At 37.8% G+C, this 25956-nt stretch overlaps 1 protein-coding gene and 1 long non-coding RNA gene across 17 annotated transcripts in view; one reads left to right on the forward strand and one right to left on the reverse strand.

Moving 5' to 3' along the window:
* Window positions 1-25956, reverse strand: part of DLG2 (discs large MAGUK scaffold protein 2) — a 2044900-nt gene that overhangs the window by 816875 nt on the left and 1202069 nt on the right. The gene's annotated exons all lie outside the window — the stretch shown is intronic.
* Window positions 1-25956, forward strand: part of LOC125965184 (uncharacterized) — a 1042439-nt gene that overhangs the window by 579589 nt on the left and 436894 nt on the right. The gene's annotated exons all lie outside the window — the stretch shown is intronic.

A 25956-nucleotide genomic window follows, 5' to 3' on the forward strand; every position in this document is an offset into this window, starting at 1 on the left:
GATTTCCTTTCAAATACTTTACCACAACAAATACATTCACCACAGAGAGAGTCTGCATTTTAAAGTGAAAGACATCTAATTCTGCCATCCAGTATTTTGGTTTCCAAAGACAGAATTTTCAAATTCTTTCACTAAAAAATGAGTGAAATCTATCCAATTTAAAGCAATTGCCTTCCAAAGAGGACATGATTGTTTTAAATTTTAAATTTTAGTATGTTTGCAGAAGCCATGCATAGTATTTTCAGGAAAGGGAAAGGCTAATTACTACGGCACTTAGAATTTTTATTCTGTTTGAAACTTTCCGTATCTCTTGCCAAAATGCCTATCCCTATCACATATCCCTAAGGAAATAATTTTGGTTTGATTGGGGAGCACAGCGCCACCTATGCAGCACCAAACAAGTGTGATATAATCCCATGATACAGTTATTCTAGTTATAGACAGTCAGGTGCTATCAGACCCACTTTCGCAGTGGACTAACCAGGTGCTGGGGCAGTGTAGACCTCATTTCTATCTGAGTCGACAAGGTTCTTGTTTCAAAAGCCATGATTACAACATATCCTACAATTCAACACTAGGACTCCCTGGATAAATCATTGTTATATATAAAAGTCCTGAAAGGAAGGGGCAGGAATTTCTCTTTTCGTGTATCTGCATGAAAGAGACGTTTCCCAAATTCTGTGCAAGGGGTTGGTATAAGTACCTTGCCTGGCACGGTAAGCATTCAGAACACCTTTGCTAAATAATAATGACCCATATGTGTCAGTTCAGAGGGCAGGCCTGGGTCTGTTATTGACTATTTTTTCCCAAGCTCCTAGCCCACTGCCTGCCCAGCACATCATAGCAGGCTTATGATAAATACATTTTTGGACAGATGAATAGATATTTGGGTGGATGTCTAATAGAAGGAAAGAGTAGAAGAATGACGGAGTTGACTAACATTTTTAGAAAATAATATTTGATTCAGCAGTGCTCCAGAAACAAACTATTTTTCTAAGGTTGGCTTTACTGTTGATTTTGAGATATTAAGGAAATTTGCCACAAAAACGTGAAGACTTGAACTGTTGGGTAGGTATAACAATGGCATTAATGGTATTTCTTTCTGAAAGAGGAACAAGGAATCCCTATCAATACTTACAAACATAAAATTGAGGCAAATAGATCATCATGTGATACGCAGTGAGAAAAGGAGCAGAAAATTCTCTCCCTTTCTTTTTCTCTTCTTCTTCCTCCCTCCCTCGCCCCACTTCATTTTTTTATGCTGAATCAAGGGCTAATGGCTGAATGACCTTCTGGGTCAAATAAAGCCCTAGAGAACTTCATATTTATCTGGTGTCGCCATGATGCATGGCTGTACAGTAGGACTTGATGTGAGATGGCAATCCACCACTCTCCAAATGAGAATGTAAGGAAGTAATAAGTTTGGCTCTCTCCAATCTTATCTAACCATAGATGCTTCTCCAGTTTTTCAGGCAGATTTCATTGCTCAGAGGCCCATTGAATCTTCAGGGAATACACGCCCTGTTCTCATCCATTTGCCTCTCAAGTATAAGAATCAATCTGTGCAGGAGTCAGTGTGAATTTGTTATAATTTTGTAATGGCGTGTGCAGCTTGCAGCAAGACAGAAAAGGTCCTGGCTGGGCACTACTCAAAGGTATTATAAATCTTCATAGGGACCTAAATCTGTTATGAATGAGTTCTTTGGAATCAGCTATTTCTTCCCATCACAAAGACAAGAGAATTGCTGTTTTAATAACCTTTGCATGTCATTTCTATATAGAAACATAAATATTACATATTGCCTAACTAATGTGACTTTCCTCCAAAGATCTTAAAGACCACAGCAAACTTTCGTTAAACGTGCTTCAAAACTATTGAAATTGTACTTTCCCTTTAACACGTATAAAATAATCCTAGCCTCCTCTCTCCCCCTCCCCCCCAGTTATTTTTTCCTTTTCAAAAATGACGTTTGGCTTTCCAAGTCTGTGGACAGACCACTTAAAACAGATAAATATGTCCAGCTAGCCCACTGTACTATGAAACAGACCTACTAATTAAAGATAATTCAATTCGATCAACTGTAATTGGTCAACTGTAATGACCATAGGATGACATGAAAGTCTGGCAAAACGAGAATTAGTGGTGCACAAGTCCACATCTTACTTATCATTGTGATTTAACATGGGCATATGGCGCACAGAGCAATGCCTAGATGAGATACATCTTATTGACCTCTCTTTGACCTGGTAGTGCCTCCACAGAACAACCACTAGAAGGTTTTTGTTTATTTTATTTTATTTAAAATTTGTTTTTATTGAATGAAAGATTCTTTAAATTCTATAGTGCTTTACCATTTTCAAAAGTTTCACACACATGATTTCATATAATCCCATTTTGAAGCAAGGGCTTAAAACTAAAATCCTGGCTTAATTTGTTTAATAAAAAATAAATATCAAAGATGAATTGCTAAATAAATTGTACTGCACTAAAACACTATGCAGATTCTTTTCCAGATAAAATTTCCTGCAGGCACTCTATGCATATGAGAAATGAAAATATTAATTACGAAAGAAGAGCTAAGTGCTTGCTAAAGGATGGCTGGGTAGCAGAAAAGCCCTTTAGCAGCCCCAAGTAATGTGTTAAATAATCATAAAATGGTATAAAGTATTAGACACAATTTCTCTTGATTTGAAAAGTATGTACAGTGAATTCCTGTGACCGCAAAGACTAGAGATGTTACAAATGCTAACAAATTAATATTCTTCTACATCTAAAACCTTCAGCCTAGGCAATCTCCAGAACTAAGCACAATTACCTTCTAAAATAAGAGAGAACCCAGAATAGTTAAGGTAATTTAGGTTCTAAAATTATTTCCAAAATACTTATATCAGTTTAATCATTAATCTTATGAGGCAAAAGTAAGCATGAATTAACAGTGTGCAAGGACACATCCCTACTGCTATAGAGATTTAACTTGGACAGAGGATTCAATAGGGAGTAGAAAAAAATTTTTAAAGGTCCCAAATTCTCACTAATATACTTGGATTTGGGTGGATGCTGGTGGGGAGGGGATTAATCTGAATTGAAAAGGCCATTGTCAAATGGTTTTCAGGAAATGCATATTTATTCTATTCTAACCAACTTTGTAACACTATTAGAGAAATAAGAACACAGGTTATATGACATTTCTTAGAGAATCTGAAAGGAATATTGATAAAAGGTAATAATCATTTATAATTTACATATTTTAACAATTTAACCTAAATGATGAACCACAGTATTACAAGGAAGTTGTTCTCAGCCTTCCAGATTAAAGTAATGTCACGTCTCCTGTGACTCTTTCCAGATCCACCTGGCATATTCAGTTATACTCTACAGTATTTGTCTGTTAAGTATCTTCTATTTTTGTCTATTCCTCTCAATCACCATGATGACCATCCTAGTCTAAGCTACCGTTCACTTCTCTGTAAAACTTGTGAAACAGCTTCGTAACTGGCCTCTGGCACCACCTTTACTCCAATTCATGCTCATGTAGTGGCCAGAGTGACTTCTTCTAAAGTGAGAATCTGATTAGGTTCTACCCTGCTTGATAACTGTGAATAAAGTCTCGTTTTCTGGGAATCTTTATCCCTACAGAGAATACAGTCTTTAAAGTGGCTTGCATGGTCCTTAATCCTGCCCTGTGCGACCCAGCCTCTACTGCTTTCCCCAGTCTCACCCATCCCTCACTATCCTCCAACTATCGTGTTCTCTTTCCCTCTTCACACCTCCACATAATTCATTTCTACTCACCCTTCTGTAGGGTGCATCAAGATACAACCTCCAAGAAGCCATCTCAAGGAAACACAGAATACAATCTAAAAAGAGTGGGCTCATTATGAAACACAGCTCCAAAACAAGTCTACCAGAGCTTACTTCCTACCAGATTGCCAACCCAAAGCCTCTTCTATTCAGAAATTCTGGAGTTCTCCCTGCATTCCAGAGCTCAACTCAAATGTCACCTTTTAAGAGAGCATTCCCTGGACACTGCCCCACCCCCTTCCAGAACAGATTAAGTCATCCTTCCATTAAACACTCATTTAGCACCTGTGCTCCTCTATTATAATTTATGACAACTGCAATTAAAACAAGAATTGCACTATTACTTGTTTTGTGCCATTCTCCTCAAACAGAATGTAAGTAACAGCCATTAGGGAAGGGAGATGGCTCTTTTTTTGCAGTTGCATCCTCTGAACCAAGCACAAAAGGCGTTTAGTGTTTATTAAAATAAATTAAGCAAGAAAGAAGATAAAAGTGTTCTTCAGTGGTTATTCCAACATAGGTATCTGGGTCTATGTTCTACATCTTAGTGTAAAATGAACAAATAAGCATTTTGAATTTAAACACAAAATAGCAATGTGTTCTTAAGGTCATTATGTGAAACATTTCAGTGGCTGAGTGGTGCAAGTGTATGAATTTATCTTTTTGAAGAAGTTTGCTAGTGGTCTTATAATACTAAAACATAGAAATGGCTGCTGTTTATTTTAGCCAGATCTTCATTCATAAAAGCTGCTCTTCCTGACAGCTGTGTTTTCAGACTGTTCTCCCTTTATAGCTAGATGGGACAAAATGGGGAGTGGTTCCCCAAGTCAGAGGCCAGTCAGTGGTAAAGCAGGGAGAGAATCCCAAACTTCAGCCACCAAAGTCACGTTCCTCTTAAAATGATATAGTCCAAAAGGTATACTGATTTCACAGTATATTACAAGTATGTATTAGGGAGCAGAAAGGCACGATGACATCTCCTCTTCCTCTCCACCAAGTTAGAAAGTTAAAATATTAAACAGCATTATTATCCATAATAGCCATCCCCTTTAGTTCCTTTTAAAAAATTGTGGTGAAAAAACACATAATAATAGATCTACCCTCTAAATGAAGGTTTGAGTGTACAGTACAATATTGTTGACTATAAAGCACAATGTTGCATAGCAGATCTCTAGAACTGTTCCATCTTGCAGGACTAAAATTCTATTCTAGAATTCTATTCCCATGCACAGTGACTCTTCATTTCCCTCCTCCCAGCTCCTGCCAACCACCACTCTACTTCCTGCTTTTATGAATTTCACTACTTCTGCATACCTCATATAGTATAAATGGAATCATGAAGTATTTGTCTTTCTGTGACTAGCTTATTTCATTTCATATAATGTCCTCAAGGTTCATCCATATTATAGCACATGACTGGATTTCCTCTTTCTACGGCTGAATAATATTCCACTGTATGTATATACTACATTTTCTTTATCTGTTAATCCGTCAGTGGAGAATTAGGCTGCTTCCACCTCTTGGCTAATGTGAATAATGCCTCAGTGAACACAGTAGTGCAAATATCTCCTTAAGATCCCAATTTCAATTCATCTGGATAAATACCCAGAAGTAGGTTTGCTGGATCGTATGGTACTTTTATTTTTAATTTTTTCAGGAACCTCCATACTGTTTTCCTCAGCAGCTGAGCCATTTTACATTCCCACTTACCACCAATAGTGCACAGGGTTCCCATTTTCTCCACATTCTCACTAATACATTTTCTAGGTTTTGTTGCTGTGTCATTGCTTTTGATATTGGTCATACTAACAGATGTGAGCTTCATCTTCCCTTCTCAAAATCGTTTTATCTATCTGGAGTGTTTTGTGTTTCCACAACAATTTTAGGATTTTTTTTTTCTATTTCTGTAAAGAATGCCATTGGGACATTTGCAGGGATCACACTGAATCTGTAGATTGCTTGGAGTCGTATATTTTAAAATGTTGTCTTCCAATCTTTGAACATTTGTGTCTCTTTTTCATGTCTTTCATCAATGTTTTGTAGCTTACAGTGTACAGGTCTTTCACTCCCTTGGTTAAGTTTATTCCTATTTTGTTCTTTTTGTTGTTATTGTAAACGAGTTTGTTTTCTTAATTTTCTATTGAAATTGTTCATTGTTAGTATGTAGAAAGACAACTAACTTTTGTATATTGATTTTGCATACTGCAACTTTGCTGAATTCATTTATTAGTTCTAACAGTATTTTCGTGTGTGTGTGTGTGTGCATGTACGTGTGGAATCTTTAGGGCTTTTTAAACATGAAATAATGTTTTCTGTGAACAGAGATAATTTTACTTCTCCCTTTCTGATTTGTAAGAGGTTTATTTGTTTTCCTTGACTAATTGCTCTGGTTAGAACTTGCAATACAACATTGAATAGAAATGGTGACAGTGGGCATCTTTACCTTGTTCCTGATCCTAGAGAAAAGCTTTCAGTTTTTCACCATTGAGTATGATGTTAGCTATAGACCTTTCATCTATGACCTTTATTAGGTTAAAGTCATTTCCCTCTCCTCCTAGTTTGTTGAGTATTTTTATCATGAAAGAATGTTGAGATCTGTCAGTGTGTCTCTGCATCTGTTGAGATGATCACTGATGTTTATCCTTTGTTCTGCTGATGTGATCACATTGATTGTTTTTCATAGGTTGAACCATCTTTGCATCCAAGGATAAATCACACTTGGCCATGGTGTGTGATCTTTTTAATGTGTTGTTGAATTCAGTTTGCTATTTTGTGAAGGATTTTGCATTCATTCATTAGGAATATTGGCCCGAAGTGTTTTTGTTGTGTCTTTTCCTGGCTTTGGTATCATATTAATGTGGGCTTATGAGAAGTATTTCTGAATTTTCAATTTTTTGGAAGAGTTTGAGAAGGATTGGCATTTTTTCCTGTTAAATATTTGGTAGATATCACCAGTGAAGCCATCTGGTCCTGAGCTTTTTCATTTTGGAAGGTTTTTGATTATTGATTTAATCTCCTTACTATTTATAGGTCTGTTCCGATTTTTTATTTCTTCATGATTCAGTCTTTGTAGGTTGTAGGTCTTTGTAGGTAAATTCTAAGAATTTACCCATTTCTTCTAAGTCATCCAATTTGTTGGTATATAATTGTACATAGTAGTCTCAATCCTTTTAATTTCTGCGGCATCAAATGTAACTCTCCTCTTTCATTCTTTATTTTATTCATTTGAGTCTTTTCTTTTTTCCTTAGTTAATGTAGCTAAAGTTTGTCAATTTTGTTTATCTTTTTAAAAATAGGTCTTAATTTTGTTGGTTTTTTCTATTGTTTCTCTATTCTCTACTTCATTTACTTCTGTCCTAATCTTAACTATTTTCTTCCTTCTGCTAACTTTGGATTTAGTTTGTTCTTCTTTTTCTAGTTCCTTGAGGTGTAAAGTTAGGTTGTTTATGTCAGACCTTTTCTCTTATTTAAATATAGTCATTTACCACTATAAACTACCCTCTTAGTACTGCATTTGCCTCATTCCACAAGTTTTGGTATGTTGTGTTTTGTTTTTGTTTCTCAAGATATTTTTAAATTTCTCATTTGCTTTGTTCTTTGACCCACTGATTGTTCAAGAATGTATTGTTTAATTTCCAAATATTTGTGAATTTTCTAGTTTTCCTTCTGCCACTGATTTTTAGTTTCATTCCATGTGTTTGGAAATATACTTGGCATGATTTCCATCTTCTTAAAACTGCTAAGCCTTATTTTGTAACCTAGCATGTGATCTATCCTGTAGAATGGTCCTTTAACACTTGAGAAGAATGTCTATCCTGCTGCTATTGGGTGGCATGCTCTGTATATGTTTGTTAGGTTCTTTTGAACTGTACTATTGTTTGACTCCTCTGTTTCCTTATTGATCTTCCGTCTGGGTGTTCTATCTGTTGTTGAAAGTGGGGTGTTGAAATCATCTAGTACTGTGTTGCTGTTCATTTCTCCCTTCAGTTCTGTCAATGTTTGCTTCATATACAGACTATCTCTGACTTGCAATGGTTCAATTTATAATTTTTCTACTTTACTATGATGTGAAAGTGATACACATTAGTAGGAACTGTACTTCAAATTTTGATTTTTGATCTTTTCACAGGCTAGTGATATGCAGTATGATACTTGGAAACAGGAGCAATCCACAGCTCCCAGTCAGTCGTGTGATCACAAGGGTAAATAACTAATACACTTACAAACATTCTGTACCCATACAACCATTCTGTTTTTCACGTTCAGTACAGTATTCAATAAATCACATGAGATATTCAACACTTTGTTATATCTTCTTGGTGAATTGACCCTTTTATGAATATATAATGTCTCTCTTGACAGTTTCTGACTTAGTCTATTTTGTCTGATATAAGTATGGTTACCCCTACTTGCTTTTGGTTACCATTTGCCTGGAATATCTTTTTCCATCCTTTTACTTTCAGCCCATATGTGTTCTTAAGTCTAAAGTGACTCTCTTATAGACAGTACATAGTTTAATCTTTTTTTTTCAGCCACTCTATGTCTTTGGACTGTGAAGTTTAACCCATTTACATTTAAAGTAATTATTGATAGGGAAGGACTAACTATTGTCATTTTGTTCATTGTTTTCTGTCTGTCTTGTAGCTTTCTTGTACCTCTTTTCTACTCTTGCTATCTTCCTTTGTGTTTCATTGACTTTTTTTTTTCTTTTTGTAGTGACATGAGTTGATTCCTTTCTCATTTTCTTTTGTGTATCTTCTATAGGTATTTTCCCTGTGGTTACCATGTGGCTTACATAAAATATCTTACAGTTATAACAATCTATTTTAACCTGATAAGCTGATAACAATTTAACTTCAAGTGTATATAAATACTCTACATTTTTACTTCTCTCCCACACTTTGTCATCAATGTCACAAATTACATCTTTTTGTAGTGTGTATCCATTAACATATTTTTGTACTCATAGTTATTTTTTATACTCTTGTCTTTACCTTCTTTAGTTCTTAATACAGTAACTACAGCACTTATCACTGAGCTTATTGCATATAAGACAACAATGTGCTCTTGTCCAAGCCTTAATAAACTTGAAAGTCAATTTAAATAAAGTATATTGATTTAAATGGGTGGGGGGAAATCTTGGCTTTTGATCAGACTCTTGGGAATCTAACATGTGTAACATTCTGCCTGTGTTATTTCCAAGTGCTGGTCTCATTCTTCCAATGCTAGATGCTCTACTGACTCTTTCCTGGTTTCTAGGAGCAGGCAAAGTAGTGTGGGAGAGTGTGGAGTTCCTAGGCAGGGCACAGGCATGTGCCATCCCCTGTGCTGAGTTTCATGAGAGAGGAAATGTATGAAAAATAAAATGTGCAAAACTAATATTATGGTATTGACTCATGACTGGAAAAGAGAGAGAGAGAGGAAGGGGAGGAAGAAGGAAGGGAGGAAGGAAGGAAAGAAGGAACGAAGGAAGGGCAAAAAGAAGAAAGCAAAGGAGGGAGGAAGCAGTCACAAACTGAGGAAATAAATCTCAGAAAAGATAAGACACAAGAGTCAGGTTGAATGATGCTATGCACAGAATCAAACTGGAACAAATATAAAATGGACCTTCCTCTGACTGTGGGACAGTCTGACACATACCACTGAGATCCCCTTGAAGCAATCTACCTAGATTTTGGGGGCTGTGACACTCAGAATTTGAGAAAGAATGATAAGCTGGAATCAGCCTTTCTTTGGTCTAAGTTTTACATGCTCTTATTTTTCTGATGAATGATTTGTAATAGATATTTTCTAAATTTATCAAAATGTTAAAAAAATACACAAAACTTCTCAGTTAAAAATAAACCAGATTCTGACTTGTCAGAGGTAATTTATCTGTGGATTGGCCTAAAGGCAGGGGTATGGATTAATAGAAATGACAGGCCCTCTTCCAGCTCAATGATCTCCTCTCCTTAGAGACTTGACATTTCAGTAAAGTTTTACCTAATTGGCTTTGCTCTGGCCTGTACATTTCAAATTCACATTTAATTAATCATTCCCTCCTCTGTGATTCCACATGATTTTGCTCTTGTGTCTTCTCACTTTGTTCAATAAATATTTATTGAGTTCCTATGCTGTACCGGGAACTATGCTAGGGATAAATTAGCGAACTATAGCTAACAATTTAGCAGGGCAGAACTCCTTGAATAAACAAGTGTGCTGAGTGATGAAAGGGAGACATACAGTGACAGCATGTGGGATCTTCCCTGCTATTGAAGTCATTCCATTATGGTGAGTTTTATAATTATATGTGGGCATGTTTGCCTTTCCTACTAGATTATAAGCTTCTGAAGAGCAAGGACCATCTTTTATTTGTAAACTCACACCCTCCTTGTCATTGCCTCACAATATAATTATTATTGCTCAGTAAATATTTGTTGAATTAAACTTGGAAAATATGGGACTTGGGTTTAGGAAATGTGCTCTAGTTCCAGCTCTGCCACTAACTAGCTATCTCATCTTGGACAATTTATTGCGTTAAGTTTTAATGACCCCATTTGTGAAATTAAGGGGGTGGACTAAAGTGTCTATGCATCAATATTTAGTGGTTGCTGAAAGACAAGCAGAGCTGGTGAGTGATGACCTGTCAACAACTCTAGGTTTAATCATAATGCCTCCCAATTGACTATAGAAATACAGATTTAATATATTATTATTGTAAACATGTAGGTTTATTATTATTTTTAACACATAGCAAGATGATTAAAGGGTATGGCATGGTGAATTTTTTGGCTTATTTTCTCAATTTCACACCCCTTCAATAAGATTTTGTCAAATAGGGAGATGGCATGCTATAGTGGCTAGAAGCATGGCCTTTGAAGTCACAGCTGAGCACATTTTCATTGCTGCATAAATATCTGAAGTCTGCTGGAACTTTCCCCTGGATTTTGAACATTTTTTTCTATATTTTTACATAATGTGATAAAGTTTTGTACAACATTTATGTACTTCTTTTCTCTCATTCATAGTAGACAAAGCATGAGTTCTAGAATCAGACTTCTGAGTAAACGTTCCAACTCTGATCATTATTAGCTTAGGACTTGATTAAGTTACTTAACCTCTCTGTGTCCCAGTCTCCTCATCTGAAGAATAAGATTGATAATATCAATAGTTCCTATCTCATAGGATTGATGTGAGAATAAGATGGATTAATTTCTGTAAAGTACTTAGTACAGTGCCTGGCACATAATAATATCCAGCAAGCTTTATCCTCTTCCTCCTAATCATCATTATCATCGTCCCCCTCCCTACTCCAATTATAAGAAGTAGCAGATACTGACATTTAAAAATTCTGCAGTGCCTACATAGAGACACTCAAAAAAGGTCAACTGATTTCAACTGAATGTCAGGATCCCATATTGGTCCTAAACTTCTTTCCAGCTCCTATTTTTGGTCAGGGCATTCTGCCCTTGGGCCAGGTGCTAAATAACATCATTGATAACAGCAACATATCTACCATTTATTGAGTACTTACAATGTGTCCCAAGCATAAGTATTTCATTTGATCCTAACAATCCTATATGGTAAACACTGATATGCCAATTTAAATACAGAAATCAGCTTAGACAGATTCTATAATGTTCCCATGGTCACAGTATTAGTAAGGAATGGAACCAGGAATAAAATCAAGGTTCACACAGCACTGGAGCCTGTGAATAAAAAAATTGTGCAAAATAGCATCTCATTTTTCTGTTGGACTTCAGTTTCCAGAAGTACCATTATATCCTTTATTTCTCTTAATTTTCAAAATAGCTCCATATGATAGGCAGGGCAGGAGAAAAACAGAAGCTCATTGCTGTGAAACAGTGTGTCAAGGGTCAGACAGCTGTTAAGTGATATTGTTGGAACCACAATTCAAAACTCAGTGTTCTGTCCAAAATCTGTCCACTATTCCATCCTCTTTTCCCACACAACACTTCCTTTTTAAGGATGTACACATAGCATCTTGTCACTCTCTTTGACATCAAAAATTGGGTAAAAGATAAGGAACATTTCGTGAACCTAGAATTTAAGGTTTTAAGTTTGGTGTTAGCATAAAATGTGTGTTTGCCTTTTCGATTCCTATTTATAATCCTAAGGAGAGGATTCATCAGGATTTTGAGAGATCTGAAGAATGGCTGAAATGAAAATAAAGTTTTTGTCTTAATTACATTTTCTCATACAAGTCCAGGAGCGTCTGCGGTTTCTTACAGCCATGAGAAAGAGGCTTGAGTTGATGTAAACCCCCTGTCTTTCTGGCTGTAGAACAGCTTTAATCATAGCAGCTGCAGCTACCATTTATTGATCATCTGCTCTGAATGTGCCAAGAAATATACAGAACTAGAGCTAATTCTTACAACAGCCCTGAGAGGCAAATATTATTCCCTTTAATAGATGAAAAAATTGAGGTTCAGACAAGATAAGTAATTGCTCAAGGTCATACAGCTATTAAATAGTAAAGTCATGATTCAAACCCAAGTTAGTGTGATTGTACATCTTGATGCTTTCTGTTCCACCATGTTGCTTTTCTCCGAAAACAACAAACAAAAACCACAAAAGCATACAAAAAAGGTGAATAAAAGTGATACGAGTCTTCTACCTTACTTTAGCTAATATAAGTACTTTAAAGGTTAAACTCTGAATCAAGCTGTGGGGGGCTTTGGGAAAACAATGCAAACTCTGATTATATAAAACCCATGTTGGTGAGAAGTCCAAGCAGAAATGAGTGATCAGCTTCTTTGGGGTGGAGTTCTTTGACACCTGCCAGTGAGTATTCATTTAGGTCTGTTGGGCTAAATGAAATGTCGTTTTGTACACTTGGTGCCAAAGTGCCCACTGTGAGACCTTTTGAGCAAATCCTTATTCTAGATCTCACTCATGAGCCAACAAAGGAAACACGATATGCAAAGTATTTGTGGGTTGGGTTCTGCAGAATTGGTGTTGGGCTTAAGACACCCCACTTGGAGCCCAGGCACCAACACTGAAAATACATGTGGGAGGATTCATCTGGTACAAATTTATTAGCATGCAGTTAACGATAAAATATTTTCTTTTCTGCAGAAAGGTCACTGATTTCATTCTTGGAATATGTTCTTTTGGTGTAATTTGTGCAGCAAAGATTGTATATCATTTTCTTTGCAATTTCCTAAATAATCATCTGTTTCTAAAGAAAAATATAAAACCAATTATCTGATATTTCTCCTTCCATATTTTTACAATTCCCCATTGAGGACAACAGTATTGCTTGCCCTCCTTTAAGTAGGTAAATGTGTAATCTGTCTGGAGGGCAACAGGGAACTTATTGCCTGTATCCAATCTGCTAGGTGGCCTTTTTCAACTAGGCAGGCAGCACATCAGAAAGAGCACCTCATTCCACCTGGACCAAATTACTAGTCAACCTAAGGAGGACCTTCATATGAATGGTCATCTCCTCTCCACTGATACGGTTACTGTGCCATGGTGGGAAGGCCCCCTTTTAGCTCCAGAAAGCACAAGACTATTCAGGATAGAAATCAATCTCATTTAAGGTAGAAAAGAAAATGGATTAAAAGCAGTAAAATAAATCGTTCCAGGTTGGAGGATCCAACAGGAAGTCTCGATTATAAAGTTTCAACGCAGGCTCTTGATGAGACCCAGTAGTATCCACGTGAGTGGCTAAGTAGGGGTTTTGCACACTTGAACATCATTTACATATGCCATGTGCATCCTTGCCCACTTTTCAGATATCCCCATGACTTTTCCTATCCACTGTCTTTTGGCTATTCACATCAAAGCCCCTGTTTCTTTACAAAGAATTCTATAAGGATAAATGGGAAGGACTGATATTCCTCTGTTGCCCTGGTCCAAGAAAATGTCTTATGAAAATTGCCCAAAGGGTCTCTGAAAATTAAACTGTGCTGTTAAGCATCTGCATTCCAAATGGTTCCCCAACTAGTGAAAAATGCAACTGCTTTTGCTTTAAATTAGGCTCAGATTAAAATATGTTCTTTTATGATCTAGGGCCGTGTCAACACTTGGGTTTGGTCCATGACTGACTTGGCATTCAGTTGACAGTTTCTTCTTTGTGACATTGCTGATCTTTGCTATATCCTTCCACCGGACCAGAAAGGAGCTGGCCCCCTTTCAAAGGTAATCTAAAGCAATCACTTCTGTTTCCTAGTAACTTTGGCAGTTAATGTGTACAATTCAGTTACAGGAAAGTAAAAGGCTATTTACACTTTTCTCTTAAAGCCAAGCTCTTTGAGAATGAAGAAAGCCACATGCGAACAGCATTCACGATAAAATAAATGTCTCTAAACAAAAGAGGATGATAGTAACGATACCACCGTTATCTTAACGTTAAAATCCTAATACTGGGAGGGGGAAGGGTGAGCTGTGACAGGGCGAGAGAGAGTCATGGGCATATACACACTAACAAAGGCAGTAAGGTAGATAACTAGTGGGAAGCAGCCACATGGCACAGGGATATTGGCTCGGTGCTTTGTGACAGCCTGGAGGGGTGGGATAGGGAGGGTGGGAGGGAGGGAGACGCAACAGGGAAGACATATGGGAACATATGTTTATGTATGACTGATTCACTTTGTTATAAAGCAGAAACTAACACACCATTGTAAAGCAATTATACCCCAATAAAGATGTTAAAAAAAAAAAAATCCTAATACTTAATTTTACATTTCAATTCTCTGAAAGTCAGTTCTGTGAGCCTTTAGATCTCTAATCCTCCTAATAATCACACATACTGGGAATTACCTTAGTCTAAGCATATAAGGTCTTAGACAAATAATTTAAAGCTTACAAGTACCTGAGGATGTTACTGTCACAAATACAATGACACTTTTAAGAAGAATGGTGGGGTTCAGAGAAAATAAGCTGAGTTGTGTAAGTGAGTGTGAGTATGTTGGGGGTGAGGATGGGGTCCGGGGTGAAGAAAGAGGTGATGCCCAGAGGTATCTTCTATCACACTTTTGCACGGGATACTTCCACATGCCTTGCAGGCTGGCATCTCCCACAGTACTGAAATATTTGTTAAACACAGTTTCCCAGAGCAACAGACTCTGGGACCTTCACAAAATCAATATTTGAATTGGAAATTATTCTCAAAATCTCCTTCCTTAAGATAATGTTAAGCTTATGTTTCAGTCTCCTGGAATCTCACACAAAGTCAGGATAGAGGAAAGCTGTCGAAATCCTGAAATGTTTGGCTTTTATGTAAACAACGCTCATATTTTTCCAGAGATAAACCCTAGGACTTCTGAGGTCTGACCTGCATTAGTGACCATACACATTATAGAAGTCTGAGGGGATGCTTCTGTGCATTCTGCTACTTCTTCCACACGACTTAATTGCTATTCTCACCCACTAGCAGATACAGTGGTGTTAATTTACCAGAGAGAAGGGACACATGACATAGTTTTCTCAGGCTCTGTTCACTTTCAAGCCACCGTTGCCTGTTGACCTTTTCAATTCTCAAAGGCAGCACACTATTGACATAGCTGAAACCTATTTGTCCACAAGATTAAAAATCAAATAAGGAAATAATTAGGGATGGAGAATTTTGTTCATTCACTCAATAAATATTAACTGCATGCCTACTATAACCCAACACTGTGCTTGACATTTAGTTTACAGCAGGGGATAAGGTAGATACTGTCCCTGCCCTCATGTTGATTTCATACTAAGGGGGGAGACCTTGAATAAATAACTAGATACATGATCGTTTAACTACAACTTTGATCATGGTGATAAAGGAGAAGTTCAGAGACTATGAGAGTATGCAAGAGAGGCCTTAGGGGCAGCTTCCCTGAGGAAATAACATCTCAACCAAGAAAGCTGGTGTATATGAGAGTAAAATCTGTTCCGCTCTTGGTCAGCTTGGCAAATCAAATCAGGATGCATTAAGTTAATTTACAATCTGAAATGAACACAGCTCCACATGAAAAAAAAAAATTCATTCCAAAATGCAAATAGCTAAAATTCACAGCCCCCAAAATGTTTCCCTATTACTTACAACTGATGCTAGCCAGAACCAAGTCATAACCTTATATTTTAAGTAAAGTCCTTTACTACCAAAAAAAAAAAGAATAAAGCAAAAAAGCAAGCAAGAGGGCTTCCCTGGTGGTGCAGTGGTTGAGAGTCCGCCTGCCGATTCAGGGGACACGGGTTCGTGCCCTGGTCCAGGAAGATCCCACATGCCGCGGAGCGGCTGGGCCCGGGAGCCATGGCCGCTGAGCCTGCGCGTCTGAAGCCTGTGCTCCGCAACGGGAGAGGCCACAACAGTGAGAGGCCTGCGTACCGCAAAAAAAAAAAAAAAAAAAAAAAAAAAAAAGCAAGCAAGAAAGAGAAGAAAGGAAGGAGGAAGGAACAGAGGAAGAGAGGAAGGAAGGGGAAGGAGGAAGAAAGGGAGGGAGGAAAAGGTGGACAACAATTTTCACATGGGTTCAAAAACAGTACAAAGAAGTTGATACCATTGTTGGCCACTGCATTGGTAGCAACACTGTACTGCTTGGATAAACTCAAAAAGAACCAAAAAACAAAAAAAGCCACAAAACTAAGACTTCTCTTATTATGATAATAAGGGCATGCCCAGGTGGGAATTACTGAAATATCTGCTCAGTTAAGAGGGTGGCAATACTGACGGATCTGAGGAATTCTGTACCAAACATCCAAGCTGAGACACTCCTTTGAGAGCAAAATAGATATGCTGAAAATTTAGGTTTTCCAACCATTTCACACTCTTTAAACCTGGAGTTTGTATGTCATTTCTAATTCCTTACGTTGCTAATAATGTACCTTTGACTCACAGAATACTTAAAAGCTCCTGGAGGAGAGAAAAATGGGTTTGAATCTCAGCTCCACCATCTATCAGCTGTGGGACCTCAGACAAGTCACTTAACCTCTCTCTCAGCCTCAGTCCTCTCATCTGTGATATGAGGGTGATGTTTACCTTTTAGGATTGCTGTGAGGATTAAATGAGGGAAAGCTTGTAATGCGCTGAGGGCTCTGACTATCTGATACATTGCAAGAGCTTACATTTTAGGATTCTTTGTGGTGATGGTGGTGATGATGATAATGATACAGATGAGGATGAAGAAGCCCACTGCAATGACAGGGCTTGATTCAGACGTTTGATAACTGGGCCCTGGAAAGGTTACCAGACTCATTAATATAATTAAAAATAAATTTTCACTCTTTTAATTAATGTTACTCATATTTATGCTGCAATGAAAACAGCTTCTTTCCAGATTTTTCTGATTGAAAAATTTGGGGTGCATTTACCAATAGGGCCTTTTCTCAATTTTTAATGCCTATGCTTTGCTAGTTCCCTAAGCACATCCTGAGTTTGCCTGTCTGTTCATTCAACATTGCACATCACGATGATTGGGAGACATTAAAAAAGAAAATCAAAGAAGGTGATTTCCCTGATTAAATGCTACTGCAATCAGAGGATAGCTGTTACAGCCTCTTGCTGAAGAACTATTTGACTTCTTTAGCCCCATCTCTCCCTGTTCCCCAATCTTCTACTGCAAGTCCAGTGTCTTTTGTACTTGATTCAATTCAGTTCCTTCTACCCATTTTCAACCCTCACCTAACACCATGCCTGTCATGCCAGAAAAGACTACCTACCAATGGAGTGACCAACGACTCATAAAGTTTGCTCCCTTATGTTCACAGACAGTTTGATCTTATCAAGACCATTGAGGCCCAGGATAGTCACATGGATCGACTTGGTCTCCTGGCTTCTGATTTTTGAACCATTTTCTTGGCTCTCATCACTCCCCTCCCTCTGGCGGGTTATCATCTCTAGTGCTAAGCCCTGAGTCAGCAACCGTATTAAATGACCAGCATGGCTCACCAGGAGCCAAGTCTGGGAAGATAGCCAGTCTTCCCACCCTGGAGCAAGCCTATGGCTGTGCAGCTCTTCTGTGCTGGAGAGATGCAGAGCATGGATGACTGTAGCAAGAGGGGAGGAGGAGAAGACAGACTAGATAAATTTGCTGAGTGGAGATGTAACTGAGTATATACCAACTGAATATTCTTGTCCTTATCCTTGTACCTCTCATTTCCAAAAGAATATCCCCCCCACCGCCCTCTCACTACCTCTCTACACACACACACACACACACACACACACACACACAGACACTTTAAACTTTTTGTGATCTTGATAAAAATCCATTTGTGAGATTTCACTGTAATTAACATGATTGAGTCTGACAATATTTATTAGGATAATTTTCTTTCACCTTTCTTCTATTGCTTTCATATGTTCACATTTTATGTGAACACGGGCAAGTGTATTAAACTCCATAAGCCTTAGTTTCTTACGTATAAAATTGGGCTTTATAGCAGTATCTAACCCAGAAAGATATTGTGAGACAATACACGTGAGACACCTAGCCTAGCCTATTTCTTAACACACCTAATAAAAGGGGAACCCAGGATCCAAACCCATGTGGTCTGACCTCAGAGCAGGCAGAGCCCATGGTGAGCTCACTATCATGAGAACTCAATAAAAGTTGGCTATCCTTACTACTGTTACTGTAACTATTGCATTCACTGTGGAAGAATGTGAAAATTCAGATGAGCAAAAAGAAAAATTACCCACAGTCCCTTTCTTAGAGATAACAGCTTTTAATAGTTTGGTACTATCCTCCCATTCTTTTTTCGATATAAATTTTTTCTCCAAAAGTAGGATCATACTATGCTTGCTGTTTTTAATCTGCTTTTATGTTTAATATATTGTTGATATTTGTTTCACATCAGTAAATATCTTTTCAGTAGATTTTATAGACTAAGAAAAATTTGGTATAAGTGACTGGATGATCTGGTATCTCTGACTAGGTCTCTCATCTCTGATAGTGGTCTTGAAACCCATATTCCTTGTATTGTTTTAGCCTTACCAATAGCCTCTGAGGCTTATGGGCAAGTTCCCCAGTTCACTGACCCATGAAAGAACTTACTTGACGGAAGCCACAGCACACATGAAGACCTCAGAAACGAAGGGATTTTCTCTCCATTACATAAATATCAAGAAAGAAAAAGCACTTCGTAAAATATTATTACAGCACAGTGACCATGGGTTTCACTAAGAGCTGGTAATTTAGTCAGCATCTGGTACAAAACCCCCATAGGACCTCCTCAGGGATGGAAGACAAATATCAACAGACCAAGCAGGAAGGGAAGAAACTTTATCAGCATACTTAGAAATACGAAAATAGAAAGTCAAAAGGACAACTCACTGGATGCATATGTCTACTGAAGTACCACAATATGCAGCATGCATCTGAGAACCAAAATGTAAATAAGAGGGACGTTCATTCATTTATTCATTCATGTATTCATTCATTCATGAGTAATGTTTTCAAAAACAAAGTTTGAGCCAGGTATCAAATTTGTACAGGTCAAAGCTCCACCCACATGAATCTTAATAGCCCACCTTGGTGCAACTGTCTATGACCGTTTTTCTATCTGATATGCCCTTTCTCTTCATCATCGACTCAGATTGTCAGTCCAAGCCTTATTTCCTTAATGAATTTCAATATGAGAAAGCAACCTGATCATCCTCTTCTCTGAAACCTTTTGTATGTAATTGGGTTTAAACACTTGGTTTAATATTTTGTAACGCACTTTTTTCTGGAATATGAAAAAAGAGGGATTTACAGTAAGTGGATTTTCCAGATAGTTTAAAATTTTCCTAGTGACTTTCTTTGTACTGTAGTCCTGAACAAGTTCCTTAACAACTTTGAGCCTTGGTTTCCTTACATATAAAGTGTCAGTAATACATACTTTGAAATGTTCATGTGAGAATTAAATAACATTTTATATATATATATATATATATATGGCAGCTATCATATTCCTTCATGTATAGAAGTATGGTTTTATTAGTTATTAATATGGATTTGCTAACTAGGATCATAAATTACAAATATCTATTATTATAATGGATTCCATTACAGTGTCATCTACACAGACGATAGTGGCTTATTTCCCCTTATGTTTAATATCCAAAAGCTGCTATGACACCTTAAGCATCCATGTCCACATATTACAGAGGGTTTTAGTATTTCTTTCCCCCTCTATATCACAGCACCATTTCAGCTGGCATTGAATTCCCTAACTCTCTATCTCTACTTCAATCAATCTGAGAGGAAGGAGGGTTATGGGATAATCAACCAGATGATAAAACTTCTTAGGACTGTGTTAAAAGCAAAAATAAAAGCGTGAAATGAACCTGTGTTTATGAAGTATTAATGTGCCAACTGCTATTAGAACCATCACTTCATTAAATCCTCAAGAAACTTTTTGAAGTGGACCTTGTTCATCATTTCCATTTTATAGTCCAAGCTGAGACCTAGAAAGGTTAACTACCTGCCATTTTTTATCCTCTATAGTGGACACAGCAGACATCCAATAAATTCATGTTGATATTTGTTCCTCTCTTTGCTTGTCTCTTTATTTTTAAGGAAATCCTGGGGCAAAGAATTTTAAAAGATGATCCCTTCTGCCTTCAGCTGACTGCACATGTCTTATGCCATCATCTCTCCCATCTCCATGTGATGCAACGATATACAGTTTTTCCAATGCTGGACTTCAGTGTGATGTTCTTTGCTCAGTCTCTCCATCAAGATCACCCTATACAAAGCAGAGCTGAACTCTGCACCCTGGAGTTCCAGCATCTTCTCAAGGAAGAAGCCCTCATTAAAACAATCTCCTTTAGAGAAGGGCCTTACTTTTATGAATATGGCATTGTTGGTATACGTGAAGCTGAAGATTATAAGCTACATTTTATCAACGTGTGAGTAGCTTTGCTTTTGCTCTCCAGAGAATGAAGTATAGAAAAATAATTATGGGGAATTTAATTTCTTCAGTGTCAGTAAATCTCCTGGCCATACATTCATCTAAGAGCTACACTGGTCACTTAGAGATTAGGTCTGTGCATGCATGGGACTAGTATACTCACTGAGCTGCTTGAATCCAATTATAGAAAGCCCCCCAGTAAGCACAGCCAGATATATGGTCACAGAGAAAAAGTAAAGAAAACAATGTGGTATCTCTCAGGAGGGTATGGTTTATTTGCTAATTAGTAGTAACAAAAGAAGGCAATACTGAAAAATGCAGCCACACTAGCAGTATTTTCTCAGCCAATAATCTAAAATTGCTTTTAACACAAAGTCCCACCAGTTGCCTTAATCTCCGAGAATTCCATTGTTGACACTGCCTCAGGAGAAGAACGGTCTTCTGCTGGACAGATACATAAAGCCTAGGTCTGCATGCACTGTATATTTACATTAAATTCAAAGATCCTCCAGGGAAATAAGTGGAACACTAGACAAATGTTAGTAGATCTGCAACACCTCAGTAATATTTGTTGTGGTCATTAATTATGACTATTCAGACAGGGATGTAAAAGGTAGAAAGGAGAGAAAAAAGGAAATAAATACTTGCCTAGAGCCTACTATGAATCAGACCATGTGCCAGGAAACTTGCACACAGATCTCCGGAAAAGCAGGTAGTGTGATCCATTTTACCAACAAGGACACAGGTTCAGAGAAACTAAGTAATATCACAAGGACACTCAGCTGGTAAATAGTGAACAGGGACCTGAACAGCATCTCCTGACTCTGATATCTGTTACTCTTCCTGTTCCCCCCAGGGAAGCCTGGCTATGAGGTAGCTTTTGGGTAATAGTCATACATTAGGAGGTAGGTGTAAGACAAAAAGATGCAGATGGAAAATCAAAGGTGTGGGGCTGGTATCAGAGGGGCCACTCTTGGAATGGGGTGGAAAGCTTCACAGCTGCTTGAGGGAGATGGGAGGTAGGGGAGGGCTTGGGAATGGGAGTAGTGGGGTCCACGTGATTGAAGGCGAGCTGGCTAGAGGAACAGTGCATCCAATCCAGATAAATGGGTAAAAGAAGAGTATCTTCGATTAGGAACATTTTTCAGCAGGATAGGAAGGCAAAGGGAAATCCATCAACTGCTAAGCCAGGTCTCCAACTTCAAGGAGCATACAGTTGGCAAGGAGAGTACAGAGTGGAGCTCAGACTTTGGGGTCCCCATCCATTGCACAGTAGCTGTGAGATTATTACCAAACTGCTCTGAGCTTCAATCTCCTCATTATAAGCTGGATATCATAATACCATTCTTTTTTTTTTTTTTTTGCGCTACGCGGGCCTCTCACTGCCGTGGCCCCTCCCATTGCGGAGCACAGGCTCGGGACGCGCAGGCTCAGTGGCCATGGCTCACGGGCCCAGCCGCTCCGCAGCATGTGGGATCCTCCCGGACTGGGGCATGAACCCGCGTCCCCTGCATCGGCAGGTGGACTCCCAACCACTGCGCCACCAGGGAAGCCCCATAATACCATTCTTGAAGACTTGTTAGCTCCTGAGATATATATTAAAACCTGGTTGCATCACAGGTGCATGACGATGATTGTGGTGGTGCTAGTTGTGGTTTTGGAATATAAACGGCTATTACTCTAATAAAAGAGAAAAATGGCGAGAGGAAATAGGTAATAAACTGAAATAAGTAAGTATGCCTCTTTTTGTTGGCATTCAGTTCCTGTAAGTAAAGTGGAACTCAACCCTGGCTGCACATGAGAATCAGAAAACTTGTATAAAAAAAAAAAAGTATATTTTTTTGTATAAAAAAAGATATATATATAAAATGCTTCTTCTCCACCCACCTCTCCAGTGACTCTGATTTAATTATTCTCAGGAGGTACCCAGGCATTCGTTGTTTTTTTTTTTTTTTAACTCCTCAGTAAGTCCAATATGCAAAAAGGATTGAGAATCACTGTTGAACAATAAAGCTCTGTCCAAGGGTGACTCTACCTCAAGGCATCTTAGCCCTGGGTGAACCCACTTGCTACAGGTAAGGGTTGAAGAAAAAATCCATTTCCATACAGCCTTGTGTTTTGCCTTTGGGCAGCGAGTGATAGTGGAGTGTCAATCAGGCAGAATCTGGAATCATACAGCCACAGAATCTCTGTGTCCCTTTTTAAAAATGGCTAGTGATTGTCTTATTAATCGATGTTGAGATTCACTAGCGTAAAGAATCATAGCAGATTAGCAATGTTTCTAAAGTAACATGCCATGATTTTGAAAGAAACAACATTTTAGTGGAGGAAATGTGACATTTGGAGTCCAAAGACCTGGATTCATGTTTACTCATTCAGTTACTTAGTTCACCTCCATTCTACCCAATTCTAACATATACAGATGTCTCAGCCTGAACTTTCTTACCAGCACCTGGAGCCCAGAATCCTGGTGCATCACAAGGGGCTGGCTGTGTGTTCTGTTACTGGGGGCACACCAAGCAAACTGTTAACTCTGAAGGCAGTGCCCTGAGTATCACTAATGATCAAACTCCAGATCCCGACCAGGGATGAAGGCAGATTCTATTCACTTGTTGCTCCAGTTTTACCACAGCCAGAATGGGATTGTCCATTTCACTTTTAAAATTAAGTAATAATACAGCAGAGGTGTGATCTAGGGCTCCTGTTGAAAGAAGCTATGATTTGAAGCTGGGCTTATTTTTTAACTACTGTTATTTATTTCCACTCTTTTACAGAGTCTCTGTGTTAGATTTTTAAGAATTTGTGAATCAGAGGCAGGGTAAAGGGTAGAACTACTAAATGGATTGCCTTTTGAGTAACTGTTTGTTGAAATGGCCAATGGCACATTAATCGTTTAGTCCAAGGTGAAGACTTTCATAGCTGCCTTGGGGTAGATAATATTTACTTACTTTATAATGAAGAGTAACCAGGAAGGTGTATATAAAACACTTAGCACAATAGATGACTCCAAACCATAGCTATTATCATTAGTTCATGATTACTTTTTAAGTAAATACAAAGATCTTACTGCTAAAACAATTCACCTACAGATAACAGACTCAAGGAAAAGAAGGAATTTGGGGGCACCAACACTATATTCATTTGGTATAAAATAGTATAATAGGACTTGGCACCAATACTGACAATGCCACATGTTAATAACAGAGCCACGCAAAAAGCTTAACCTGGGTCTTTCCTGTGAATTAGAATTTGTACTCATTCAGAATAAATGTTATGCTTTAGAGCCCTTCCTGATAATACATGCAGCATGCCAGGCACCTGGGTAAATGTAATGCTCTACCCTGTAGCACCTTTTAATCTAATGAGAAAGACATACCTAGAAATAATGGCAATAGAGTGCTACACAACAGTGAGAAAAGTGAATGGAAAGTATTGTGGGAGCTGAGATAAAGAGGAACAAACTGTCTGGAGAGGAGAAAGCTTTGCAGAGAAGGTAACTCATTTAGGGATTTGAAGAATTGATAGTGCTGAGTGAAGTGCAATCAGACATTGACAAACTTGTCTTTTTCATCTATTAAAGGGAACATGTTCAGTTTCAAACTCCTTTCTACCTGAAAAAAAATCTCCATCATCTAATTTAATCACAGTAACTTATCTGTCCAAAGGGCTTCCCAGTCATTCCCAATGATTCTATTCCACCTGAGGTGGTCTGTCTGAAGAAGAGAGGTACCCAGATTAGTACTCAGGTTAGCAAAATTTCAGAGCCAAAGATGACTTGATGGCTGAAAGACAATATCACATTTTGCCATATTTTTTCATTTCTATTCATTATTTCTTTCACTTCCTGGAAGGTTAGGATGGGACACACAGCCTTTTATTTGGATTATACAGTATGCATAGATTTTGTATATTTGGAAATATATGATATTCCAATCTTGCAAATTTAATAAAAGTCAAAGTGGAAAAAAAGAGTCAAGCCTCATCATATTATTTTTCAATCCTTTGCAAAGCAATCCTAATGCTATGTATATATTTGAGATCCCTAACCAAAGTGCACTTTGGCTGAAGCATCCAGTTGCATTAGCAAGTGCCTTGAAGGAGGTGCTGTAAATGCAACGTTAGGCAATTAAGGGAGAGGAAAAGAAAAGAAATGTCAGCCAGATCATTTGTTTTCCCATAGATTATCTTTCCAAATGTGGACAAGCAGGAACAATTTTTATGCTGACTTTGGAAAACTACTGCAGGAAATTGTATGTGAAACGTGGATTTGGAGATTTTGAAACAAGCATAGTTGGAGAATGTGAAAATAGCATTTTGGAATAAAACAACAGTTCTATACATAGGTGAATACTAAGTCTCAACAAAGCACGTTGAAATCTTACTCTTATACAAGTTGTGATGTTTAAGCTTTTTAGGCCATTGACCCTGTTTCTAAGCTTCTAAACTATTAATAATTTTCCATTCTTTTAGATTTTGCAACAGTCCACAGAATTGTAATAAAAACCTTTAAAAAATTTTTTTGGACACAAAAATCAAATTTTTTGATCATGATTGTGTAATGTCCCAAGAGAGTCACATGAATACTTTACCTCTTAGAGTGAGAATCACATGTTGAAAGATGGTGTCACAATCTATATTTCTGTTGTCTTTTTCCCCTTAGGTTTCATAGTCCTTCTCTGATACTTTGTGATAAGACATTCATCCGTAGAGCTAGCAGAGCTGGATTAGCCACGAGGCTTCATGGTACAGAATAAGAGACGGCAAACTGCAACTTACGGGCCAAATCGTGCTCAGCCCCTGTTTTTTTTGCGGGGGGGGTTGTAAATATTTACTGAAATATAGCCATGCTATTTGTTTGTCAATGACTGCTTTTGTGCTCCAACAGCGGAGTTGAGTATTTGTATCAGAGACAGTTTGGTCTATAAAGCCAAACATATGCACCACGTGAAACTTTATAGAAAAAATGCGTTGACCTTTGCTGTAGATGAAAAAGCAGTGGGTTAAGAAGTAGGTAAGAAAATGACATTTCTGAAGGTGTTATTGATTTACCACTGCAATCATTGGATGTCTATAGGATCTCTTTTTATAAAAATTTGCATGAGTTTATATATTATTTCTCAGCTGGAGTATTGTTTTTGAAACTAATCACCAAGATGAATTCTGTCATGTTGTCCTTCAAGATTCTCAGCTCAGTCATATCCAATTCTGCAAAGCCTTCTTCAATACTCACAAATGGATCTAATTACTCTTTTCTATCTGTACTCACATTTATTCCAATATTAGAGAGTATTTCACTTATTTATTCACAGTCTACCCTTCCTTCTAACCTGTAAGCT

The sequence above is a fragment of the Orcinus orca genome, chromosome 8 (genome assembly GCF_937001465.1).
Source record: "Orcinus orca chromosome 8, mOrcOrc1.1, whole genome shotgun sequence".
NCBI classification, from domain to species: domain Eukaryota; kingdom Metazoa; phylum Chordata; class Mammalia; order Artiodactyla; family Delphinidae; genus Orcinus; species Orcinus orca.